At 48.9% G+C, this 12,787-nt stretch overlaps 1 protein-coding gene across 1 annotated transcript in view; it reads left to right on the top strand.

Moving 5' to 3' along the window:
* Nucleotides 1-12,787, top strand: part of LOC132830557 (Na(+)/citrate cotransporter-like) — a 57,890-nt gene that overhangs the window by 15,944 nt on the left and 29,159 nt on the right. The window lies entirely within an intron of this gene.

The raw sequence follows: 12,787 nt of genomic DNA, 5'->3' as shown, positions 1-12,787 counted from the left end.
ACTTGCTGAGTTTCTCCAGCAGTTCTGTGTTTGCTCCCTTCCTCTTGTTGTCTGCCTCACTCAAAGAGTAACCCCCTCACCCACCCCTGTCCCCGCTGCTCTCCCTGGACACTCCAGCTGAGTGGAGAGAGAACACTGTAACCAACTCATCCCCCAGCTGTTCATCACCCACAGATTCCCTTTGGGTCATGTGGAATGTCCCTGTTGTGCAGGGATTGTGTGATGAGCAAAGGTTAAACAGATGTGGTCTGTACTCACTGGAGTTTAAACGAATGGGAGGTGATCCCATTGAAACATATAAAATTCTTAAGGGGCTTTGACAGGGTCAATGCTGAGAGGATGGTTCCCCTCAGGGGAGAGTCTGAGACCAGAGGGTACACTCAGAATAAAGGGACCACCAATTTAAGACTGAGAGGCCTGTAACCAGTGGAGTGCCACAAGGATCGGTGCTGGGTCCTCTACTTTTTGTCATTTACATAAAAGATTTGGATGCGAGCATAAGAGGTACAGTTAGTAAGTTTGCAGATGACACCAAAATTGGAGGTGTAGTGGACAGCGAAGAGGGTTAGCTCAGATTACAACAGGATCTGGACCAGATGGGCCAATGGGTTGAGAAGTGGCAGATGGAGTTTAATTCAGATAAATGTGAGGTGCTGCATTTTGGGAAAGCAAATCTTAGCAGGACTTATATACTTAATGGTAAGGTCCTAGAGAGTGTTGCTGAACAAGGAGACCTTGGAATGCAGGTTCATTGCTCCTTGAAAGTGGAGTCGCAGGTAGATAGGACAGTGAAGGCGGCGTTTGGTATGCTTTCCTTTATTGGTCAGAGTATTGAGTACAGGAGTTGGGAGGTCATGTTGCGGCTGTACAGGACATTGATTAGGCTACTGTTGGAATATTGCATGCAATTCTGGTCTCCTTCCTATTGGAAAGATGTTGTGAAACTTGAAAGATTTCAGAAAAGATTTACAAAGATGTTGCCAGGGTTGGAGGATCTGAGCTACAGGGAGAGGCTGAACAGGCTGGGGCTGTTTTCCCTGGAGCGTCGGAGGCTGAGGAGTGACCTTATAGAGGTTTACAAAATTATGAGAGGCATGGATAGGATAAATAGACAAAGTCTTTTTCCTGGGGTCAAGGAGTCCAGAACTAGAGGGCATAGATTTAGGGTGAGAGGGGAAAGATATAAAAGAGATGTAAGGGGCAGCTTTTTCAGAGAGGGTGGTGTGTGTATGGAATGAGCTGCCAGAGGATGTGGTGGAGGCTGGTACAATTGCAACATTTAAGAGTCATTTGGATGGATATATGAATAGGAAGGATTTGGAGGGATATGGGCCGGGTGCTGGCAGGTGGGACTAGATTGGGTTGGGATATCTGGACGGGTTGGACCGAAGGTCTGTTTCCATGCTGTACATCTCTATCACTCTATGAGGAGGAAGTTCTTCTCTCTGAGGGATGAGTGTCTTTGGAGGTCCCTGCCACAGAGCGCTGTGGGAGCTATGTCTGTGTGGATATTTAAAACCGATATCGATTCCTGATCAGTCGGGAATCACAGGTCACAGGGAAAGCGGACATGAGCAATGTCGGATCAGCCACGGTCCCACTGAATGGCAGAACAGGCTCAAGGGACTGAATGGCCTCCTCCTGTTTCTGTTCTTGGGGTCTTATTGAACCCTGAATATCCAGCTGTGCTTCCCAGAGAGGACCCTGGACATACCAAACACCTAATTAGTGTTCTCAGTTCATCAGCATCTCACACGTGGTGGAACAGGAGAGGCTGCAGTACTGAGGGATCTGGGTGTCCTTGTAGAGGGACTACAAACTATCAGCTCACTGGTACAGCAGGGGATTAGGAAGGTAAATGGACGATGGACTGGAACAGTTGGGAAGTCTTGCTACAGAGTGTTAGTGAGACTGCCCCTGGTGCACTGTGTACAGTTACAGTCTATGTACCTGAGGAGAGATAGACTCACACTGTGGGCAGTTACAGACTCTGTACCTGAGGGATAGACTCACACTGTGTACAGTTACAGTCTATGTACTTGAGGAGAGATAGACTCACACTGTGGGCAGTTACAGACTCTGTACCTGAGGAGAGATAGACTCACACTGTGGACAGTTACAGTCTCTGTACCTGAGGGATAGACTCACACTGTGTACAGTTACAGTCTATGTACCTGAGGAGAGATAGACTCACACTGTGGGCAGTTACAGACTCTGTACCTGAGGGATAGACTCACACTGTGGACAGTTACAGTCTCTGTACATGAGGAGGGATAGACTCACACGGTTTACAGTTACAGACTCTGTATCTGAGGAGGGATAGACTCACACTGTGGACAGTTACAGTGTCTGTCCCTGATGAGAGATAGACTCACACTGTGTACAGTTACAGTCTCTGAACCTGAGGAGGGATAGACTCACACTGTGTACAGTTACAGTCTCTGTACCTGAGGAGGGAGAGACTCACACTGGGGACAGTTACAGACTCTGTACCTGAGGGATAGACTCACACTGTGTACAGATACAGACTCTGTACCTGAGGAGGGATAGACTCACACTGTGTACAGTTAGATTCTGTCCCTGAGGAGGGATAGACTCACACTGTGGACAGTTACAGTCTCTGTACCTGAGGAGGGATAGACTCACACTGTGTACAGTTACAGTCTCTGTACCTGAGGAAGGATAGACTCACACTGTGTACAGTTACAGTCTCTGTCCCAGAGGAGGGATAGACTCACACTGTGGACAGTTAGAGTCTCTGTACCTGAGGAGGGATAGACTCACACTGTGGACAGTTACAGTCGCTGGACCTGAGGAGGGATAGACTCTTCCTGTGTACAGTTACAGTCTCTGTACCTGAGGAGGGATAGACTCACACAGTGGACAGTTACAGTCTCTGTACCTGAGGAGGGATAGACTCACACTGTGGACAGTTACAGTCTCTGTACCTGAGGAGGGATAGACTCACACTGTGTACAGTTACAGTCTCTGTCCCTGAGGAGGGATAGACTCACACTGTGGACAGTTACAGTCTCTGTACCTGAGGGAGAGACTCACACTGTGGACAGTTAAAGTCTCTGTACCTGAGGAGGGATAGACTCACACTGTGGACAGTTACAGTCTCTGTCCCTGAGGAGGGATAGACTCACACTGTGGACAGTTAAAGTCTCTGTACCTGAGGAGGGATAGACTCACACTGTGTACAGTTACAGTCTCTGTACCTGAGGAGGGATAGACTCACACTGTGTACAGTTACAGTCTCTGTCCCTGAGGAGGGAGAGACTCACACTGTGGACAGTTAAAGTCTCTGTACCTGAGGAGGGATAGACTCACACTGTGTACAGTTACAGTCTCTGTCCCTGAGGAGGGATAGACTCACACTGTGGACAGTTACAGTCTCTGTCCCTGAGGAGGGATAGACTCACACTGTGGACAGTTACAGTCTCTGTACCTGAGGGAGAGACTCACACTGTGGACAGTTAAAGTCTCTGTACCTGAGGAGGGATAGACTCACACTGTGTGCAGTTACAGTCTCTGTACCTGAGGAGGGACAGACTCACACTGTGGACAGTTACAGTCTCTGTACCTGAGGGAGAGACTCACACTGTGGACAGTTAAAGTCTCTGTACCTGAGGAGGGATAGACTCACACTGTGTGCAGTTACAGTCTCTGTACCAGAGGAGGGATAGACTCACGCTGTGTACAGTGACAGTCTCTGTACCTGAGGAAGGATAGACTCACACTGTGTACATTTACAGTCTCTGTACCTGAGGGATAGACTCACACTGTGGACAGTTACAGTCTCTGTACCTGAGGAGGGATAGACTCACACTGTGTACAGTTACAGTCTCTGTACCTGAGGAGGGATAGACTCACACTGTGTACAGTTACAGTCTCTGTCCCTGAGGAGGGATAGACTCACACTGTGGATAGTTACAGTCTCTGTACCTGAGGAGGGATAGACTCACACTGTGTACAGTTACAGTCTCTGTACCTGAGGGATAGACTCACACTGTTTACAGTTACAGTCTCTGTACCTGAGGAGGGATAGACTCACACTGTGTACAGTTACAGTCTCTGTACCTGAGGGATAGACTCACACTGTTTACAGTTACAGTCTCTGTACCTGAGGAGGGATAGACTCACACTGTGTACAGTTACAGTCTCTGTACCTGAGGAGGGTTAGACTCTCACTGGGGACATTTACAGACTCTGTACCTGAGGAGGGATAGACTCACACTGTGGACAGTTACAGTCTCTGTACCTGAGGAGGGATAGACTCACAGTGTGTACTGTTACAGTCTCTGTACCTGAGGAGGGTTAGACTCTCACTGGGGACATTTACAGACTCTGTACCTGAGGGATAGACTCACACTGTGGACAGTTACAGTCTCTGTACCTGAGAAGAGATAGACGCACACTGTGTACAGTTACAGACTCTGTACCTGAGGGATAGACTCACACTGTGGGCAGTTACAGTCTCTGTACCTGAGGAGGGATAGACTCTCACTGTGGACAGTTACACTCTATTTACCTGAGGAGGGATAGACTCACACTGTGTACAGTTACAGTCTCTGTACCTGAGGGATAGACTCACACTGTGTACAGTTACAGTCTCTGTACCTGAGGAGGGATAGACTCACACTGTGGACAGTTACAGTCTCTGTACCTGAGGAGGGATAGACTCACACTGTGGACAGTTACAGTCTCTGTCTCTGAGGAGGGAAAGACTCACACTGTGTACAGTTACAGTCTCTGTCCCTGAGGAGGGATAGACTCACACTGTGTACAGTTACAGTCTATTTACCTGAGGAGGGATAGACTCACACTGGGGACAGTTACAGTCTCTGTACCTGAGGAGGGATAGACTCACACTGTGGACAGTTACAGTCTCTGTACCTGAGGAGGGTTAGACTCAAACTGTGGACAGTTACAGTCTCTGTACCTGAGGAGGGATAGACTCACACTGGGGACAGTTACAGTCTCTGTACCTGAGGAGGGATAGACTCACACTGGGGACATTTACAGACTCTGTACCTGAGGGATAGACTCACACTGTGGACAGTTACAGTCTCTGTACCTGAGGAGGGATAGACTGACAGTGTGTACTGTTACAGTCTCTGTACCTGAGGAGGGTTAGACTCTCACTGGGGACATTTACAGACTCAGTACCTGAGGGATAGACTCACACTGTGTGCAGTTACAGTCTCTGTACCTGAGGAAGGATGGACTCACACTGTGTACAGTTACAGTCTCTGTACCTGAGGGATAGACTCACACTGTGGACAGTTACAGACTCTGTACCTGAGGAGGGATAGACTCACACTGTGTACAGTTACAGTCTCCGTACCTGAGGAGGGATAGACTCACAGTGTGTACTGTTACAGTCTCTGTACCTGAGGAGGGTTAGACTCTCACTGGGGACATTTACAGACTCTGTACCTGAGGGATAGACTCACACTGTGGGCAGTTACAGACTCTGTACCTGAGAAGATATAGACTCACACTGTGTACAGTTACAGACTCTGTACCTGAGGGATAGACTCACACTGTGTACAGTTACACTCTCTGTACCTGAGGGATAGACTCACACTGTGGGCAGTTACAGTCTCTGTACCTGAGGAGGGATAGACTCACACTGTGGACAGTTACAGTCTCTGTACCTGAGGGATAGACTCACACTGTGTACAGTTACACTCTCTGTACCTGAGGGATAGACTCACACTGTGGGCAGTTACAGTCTCTGTACCTGAGGGATAGACTCACACTGTGTACAGTTACAGTCTCTGTACCTGAGGAGGGATAGACTCACACTGTGGACAGTTACAGTCTCTGTACCTGAGGAGGGATAGACTCACACTGTGTACAGTTACAGTCTATTTACCTGAGGAGGGATAGACTCACACTGGGGACAGTTACAGTCTCTGTACCTGAGGAGGGATAGACTCACACTGTGGACAGTTACAGTCTCTGTACCTGAGGAGGGTTAGACTCACACTGTGGACAGTTACAGTCTCTGTACCTGAGGAGGGATAGACTCACACTGGGGACAGTTACAGTCTCTGTACCTGAGGAGGGATAGACTCTCACTGGGGACATTTACAGACTCTGTACCTGAGGGATAGACTCACACTGTGGACAGTTACAGTCTCTGTACCTGAGGAGGGATAGACTCACAGTGTGTACTGTTACAGTCTCTGTACCTGAGGAGGGTTAGACTCTCACTGGGGACATTTACAGACTCTGTACCTGAGGGATAGACTCACACTGTGGGCAGTTACAGACTCTGTACCTGAGGAGGGATAGACTCACACTGTGGACAGTTACAGTCTCTGTACCTGAGGAAGGATGGACTCACACTGTGTACAGTTACAGTCTCTGTACCTGAGGGATCGACTCACACTGTGTACAGTTACAGACTCTGTACATGAGGGATAGACTCACACTGTGGACAGTTACAGTCTCTGTCCCTGAGGAGGGATAGACTCACACTGTGTACAGTTACAGTCTCTGTACCTGAGGAGGGATAGACTCACACTGTGTACAGTTACAGTCTCTGTACCTGAGGGATCGACTCACACTGTGTACAGTTACAGTCTCTGTACCTGAGGGATAGACTCACACTGTGGACAGTTACAGTCTATTTACCTGAGGAGGGATAGACTCACACTGTGTACAGTTACAGTCTCTGTACCTGAGGAGGGATAGACTCACACTGTGTACAGTTACAGTCTCCGTACCTGAGGAGGGATAGACTCACACTGTGGACAGTTACAGTCTCTGTACCTGAGGAGGGATAGACTCACACTGTGGGCAGTTACACTCTCTGTACCTGAGGAGGGATAGACTCACGCTGTGGGCAGTTACAGTCTCTGTACCTGAGGAGGGATAGACTCACACTGTGGGCAGTTACAGACTCTGTACCTGAGGGATAGACTCACACTGTGGACAGTTACAGTCTCTGTCCCTGAGGAGTGATAGACTCACACTGTGGACAGTGACAGACTCTGTCCCTGAGGAGGGATAGACTCACACTGTGTACAGTTACAGTCTCTGTACCTGAGGAGGGATAGACTCACGCTGTGGGCAGTTACAGACTCTGTACCTGAGGGATAGACTCACACTGTGGGCAGTTACAGACTCTGTACCTGAGGAGGGATAGACCCACACTGTGTACAGTTACACACTCTGTACCTGAGGAGGGATAGACTCACACTGGGGACATTTACAGACTCTGTTCCTGAGGGATAGACTCACACTGTGGACAGTTACAGTCTCTGTACCTGAGGAGGGATAGACTCACACTGGGGACATTTACAGACTCTGTACCTGAGGGATAGACTCACACTGTGGACAGTTACAGTCTCTGTCCCTGAGGAGGGATAGACTCACACTGTGTACAGTTACAGTCTCTGTCCCTGAGGAGGGATAGACTCACACTGTGGACAGTTACAGTCTCTGTCCCTGAGGAGGGATAGACTCACACTGTGGACAGTTACAGTCTCTGTACCTGAGGGAGAGACTCACACTGTGGACAGTTAAAGTCTCTGTACCTGAGGAGGGATAGACTCACACTGTGTGCAGTTACAGTCTCTGTACCTGAGGAGGGACAGACTCACACTGTGGACAGTTACAGTCTCTGTACCTGAGGGAGAGACTCACACTGTGGACAGTTAAAGTCTCTGTACCTGAGGAGGGATAGACTCACACTGTGTGCAGTTACAGTCTCTGTACCAGAGGAGGGATAGACTCACGCTGTGTACAGTGACAGTCTCTGTACCTGAGGAAGGATAGACTCACACTGTGTACATTTACAGTCTCTGTACCTGAGGGATAGACTCACACTGTGGACAGTTACAGTCTCTGTACCTGAGGAGGGATAGACTCACACTGTGTACAGTTACAGTCTCTGTACCTGAGGAGGGATAGACTCACACTGTGTACAGTTACAGTCTCTGTCCCTGAGGAGGGATAGACTCACACTGTGGATAGTTACAGTCTCTGTACCTGAGGAGGGATAGACTCACACTGTGTACAGTTACAGTCTCTGTACCTGAGGGATAGACTCACACTGTTTACAGTTACAGTCTCTGTACCTGAGGAGGGATAGACTCACACTGTGTACAGTTACAGTCTCTGTACCTGAGGGATAGACTCACACTGTTTACAGTTACAGTCTCTGTACCTGAGGAGGGATAGACTCACACTGTGTACAGTTACAGTCTCTGTACCTGAGGAGGGTTAGACTCTCACTGGGGACATTTACAGACTCTGTACCTGAGGAGGGATAGACTCACACTGTGGACAGTTACAGTCTCTGTACCTGAGGAGGGATAGACTCACAGTGTGTACTGTTACAGTCTCTGTACCTGAGGAGGGTTAGACTCTCACTGGGGACATTTACAGACTCTGTACCTGAGGGATAGACTCACACTGTGGACAGTTACAGTCTCTGTACCTGAGAAGAGATAGACGCACACTGTGTACAGTTACAGACTCTGTACCTGAGGGATAGACTCACACTGTGGGCAGTTACAGTCTCTGTACCTGAGGAGGGATAGACTCTCACTGTGGACAGTTACACTCTATTTACCTGAGGAGGGATAGACTCACACTGTGTACAGTTACAGTCTCTGTACCTGAGGGATAGACTCACACTGTGTACAGTTACAGTCTCTGTACCTGAGGAGGGATAGACTCACACTGTGGACAGTTACAGTCTCTGTACCTGAGGAGGGATAGACTCACACTGTGGACAGTTACAGTCTCTGTCTCTGAGGAGGGAAAGACTCACACTGTGTACAGTTACAGTCTCTGTCCCTGAGGAGGGATAGACTCACACTGTGTACAGTTACAGTCTATTTACCTGAGGAGGGATAGACTCACACTGGGGACAGTTACAGTCTCTGTACCTGAGGAGGGATAGACTCACACTGTGGACAGTTACAGTCTCTGTACCTGAGGAGGGTTAGACTCACACTGTGGACAGTTACAGTCTCTGTACCTGAGGAGGGATAGACTCACACTGGGGACAGTTACAGTCTCTGTACCTGAGGAGGGATAGACTCACACTGGGGACATTTACAGACTCTGTACCTGAGGGATAGACTCACACTGTGGACAGTTACAGTCTCTGTACCTGAGGAGGGATAGACTGACAGTGTGTACTGTTACAGTCTCTGTACCTGAGGAGGGTTAGACTCTCACTGGGGACATTTACAGACTCAGTACCTGAGGGATAGACTCACACTGTGTGCAGTTACAGTCTCTGTACCTGAGGAAGGATGGACTCACACTGTGTACAGTTACAGTCTCTGTACCTGAGGCATAGACTCACACTGTGGACAGTTACAGACTCTGTACCTGAGGAGGGATAGACTCACACTGTGTACAGTTACAGTCTCCGTACCTGAGGAGGGATAGACTCACAGTGTGTACTGTTACAGTCTCTGTACCTGAGGAGGGTTAGACTCTCACTGGGGACATTTACAGACTCTGTACCTGAGGGATAGACTCACACTGTGGGCAGTTACAGACTCTGTACCTGAGAAGAGATAGACTCACACTGTGTACAGTTACAGACTCTGTACCTGAGGGATAGACTCACACTGTGTACAGTTACACTCTCTGTACCTGAGGGATAGACTCACACTGTGGGCAGTTACAGTCTCTGTACCTGAGGAGGGATAGACTCACACTGTGGACAGTTACAGTCTCTGTACCTGAGGGATAGACTCACACTGTGTACAGTTACACTCTCTGTACCTGAGGGATAGACTCACACTGTGGGCAGTTACAGTCTCTGTACCTGAGGGATAGACTCACACTGTGTACAGTTACAGTCTCTGTACCTGAGGAGGGATAGACTCACACTGTGGACAGTTACAGTCTCTGTACCTGAGGAGGGATAGACTCACACTGTGTACAGTTACAGTCTATTTACCTGAGGAGGGATAGACTCACACTGGGGACAGTTACAGTCTCTGTACCTGAGGAGGGATAGACTCACACTGTGGACAGTTACAGTCTCTGTACCTGAGGAGGGTTAGACTCACACTGTGGACAGTTACAGTCTCTGTACCTGAGGAGGGATAGACTCACACTGGGGACAGTTACAGTCTCTGTACCTGAGGAGGGATAGACTCTCACTGGGGACATTTACAGACTCTGTACCTGAGGGATAGACTCACACTGTGGACAGTTACAGTCTCTGTACCTGAGGAGGGATAGACTCACAGTGTGTACTGTTACAGTCTCTGTACCTGAGGAGGGTTAGACTCTCACTGGGGACATTTACAGACTCTGTACCTGAGGGATAGACTCACACTGTGGGCAGTTACAGACTCTGTACCTGAGGAGGGATAGACTCACACTGTGGACAGTTACAGTCTCTGTACCTGAGGAAGGATGGACTCACACTGTGTACAGTTACAGTCTCTGTACCTGAGGGATCGACTCACACTGTGTACAGTTACAGACTCTGTACATGAGGGATAGACTCACACTGTGGACAGTTACAGTCTCTGTCCCTGAGGAGGGATAGACTCACACTGTGTACAGTTACAGTCTCTGTACCTGAGGAGGGATAGACTCACACTGTGTACAGTTACAGTCTCTGTACCTGAGGGATCGACTCACACTGTGTACAGTTACAGTCTCTGTACCTGAGGGATAGACTCACACTGTGGACAGTTACAGTCTATTTACCTGAGGAGGGATAGACTCACACTGTGTACAGTTACAGTCTCTGTACCTGAGGAGGGATAGACTCACACTGTGTACAGTTACAGTCTCCGTACCTGAGGAGGGATAGACTCACACTGTGGACAGTTACAGTCTCTGTACCTGAGGAGGGATAGACTCACACTGTGGGCAGTTACACTCTCTGTACCTGAGGAGGGATAGACTCACGCTGTGGGCAGTTACAGTCTCTGTACCTGAGGAGGGATAGACTCACACTGTGGGCAGTTACAGACTCTGTACCTGAGGGATAGACTCACACTGTGGACAGTTACAGTCTCTGTCCCTGAGGAGTGATAGACTCACACTGTGGACAGTGACAGACTCTGTCCCTGAGGAGGGATAGACTCACACTGTGTACAGTTACAGTCTCTGTACCTGAGGAGGGATAGACTCACGCTGTGGGCAGTTACAGACTCTGTACCTGAGGGATAGACTCACACTGTGGGCAGTTACAGACTCTGTACCTGAGGAGGGATAGACCCACACTGTGTACAGTTACACACTCTGTACCTGAGGAGGGATAGACTCACACTGGGGACATTTACAGACTCTGTTCCTGAGGGATAGACTCACACTGTGGACAGTTACAGTCTCTGTACCTGAGGAGGGATAGACTCACACTGGGGACATTTACAGACTCTGTACCTGAGGGATAGACTCACACTGTGGACAGTTACAGTCTCTGTCCCTGAGGAGGGATAGACTCACACTGTGTACAGTTACAGTCTCTGTACCTGAGGAGGGAGAGACTCACAGTGTGTACAGTTACAGTCTATTTACCTGAGGAGGGATAGACCCACACTGTGGACAGTTACAGTCTCTGTACCTGAGGAGGGATAGACTCACACTGTGTACAGTTACAGTCTCTGTTCCTGAGGAGTGATAGACTCACACTGTGGACAGTGACAGACTCTGTCCCTGAGGAGGGATAGACTCACACTGTGTACAGTTACAGTCTATTTACCTGAGGAGGGATAGACCCACACTGTGTACAGTTACACACTCTGTACCTGAGGAGGGATAGACTCACACTGGGGACATTTACAGACTCTGTACCTGAGGGATAGACTCACACTGTGTACTGTTACAGTCTCTGTACCTGAGGAGGGATAGACTCACACTGTGGACAGTTACAGTCTCTGTACCTGAGGAGGGATAGACTCACACTGTGTACAGTTACAGTCTCTGTACCTGAGAAGAGATAGACTCACACTGTGTACTGTTACAGTCTCTGTACCTGAGGGATAGACTCACACTGTGTACAGTTACAGTCTCTGTCCCTGAGGAGGGATAGACTCACACTGTGTACTGTTACAGTCTCTGTACCTGAGGGATAGACTCACACTGTGGACAGTTAAAGTCTCTGTACCTGAGGGATAGACTCACACTGGGGACAGTTACAGTCTCTGTACCTGAGGAGGGATAGACTCACACTGTGTACAGTTACAGTCTCTGTACCTGAGGAGGGATAGACTCACACTGTGTACAGTTACAGTCTCTGTACCTGAGGAGGGATAGACTCACACTGTGTACTGTTACAGTCTCTGTACCTGAGGAGGGATAGACTCACACTGTGGACAGTTACAGACTCTGTACCTGAGGAGGGATAGACTCTCACTGTTTACAGTTACAGACTCTGTCCCTGTGGAGGGATAGACTCACGCTGTGGGCAGTTACAGTCTCTGTACCTGAGGAGGGATAGACTCACACTGTGGACAGTTACAGTCTCTGTACCTGAGGAGGGATAGACTCACACTGTGTACAGTTACAGTCTCTGTACCTGAGGGATAGACTCACACTGTGGACAGTTACAGTCTCTGTACCTGAGGGGGGATAGACTCACACTGTGTACAGTTACAGACTCTGTACCTGAGGGATAGACTCACACTGTGGACAGTTGCAGTCACTGTACCTGAGGAGGGATAGACTCACACTGTGTACAGTTACAGTCTCTGTACCTGAGGGATAGACTCACACTGTGTACAGTTACAGTCTCTGTACCTGAGGAGGGATAGACTCACACTGTGTACAGTTACAGTCTCTG

This window comes from Hemiscyllium ocellatum, chromosome 31, assembly GCF_020745735.1.
Source record: "Hemiscyllium ocellatum isolate sHemOce1 chromosome 31, sHemOce1.pat.X.cur, whole genome shotgun sequence".
NCBI lineage: Eukaryota > Metazoa > Chordata > Chondrichthyes > Orectolobiformes > Hemiscylliidae > Hemiscyllium > Hemiscyllium ocellatum.
The sequence above is the reverse complement of the archived record's forward strand: the minus strand, read 5'-3'. Positions and strand labels throughout refer to the sequence as shown.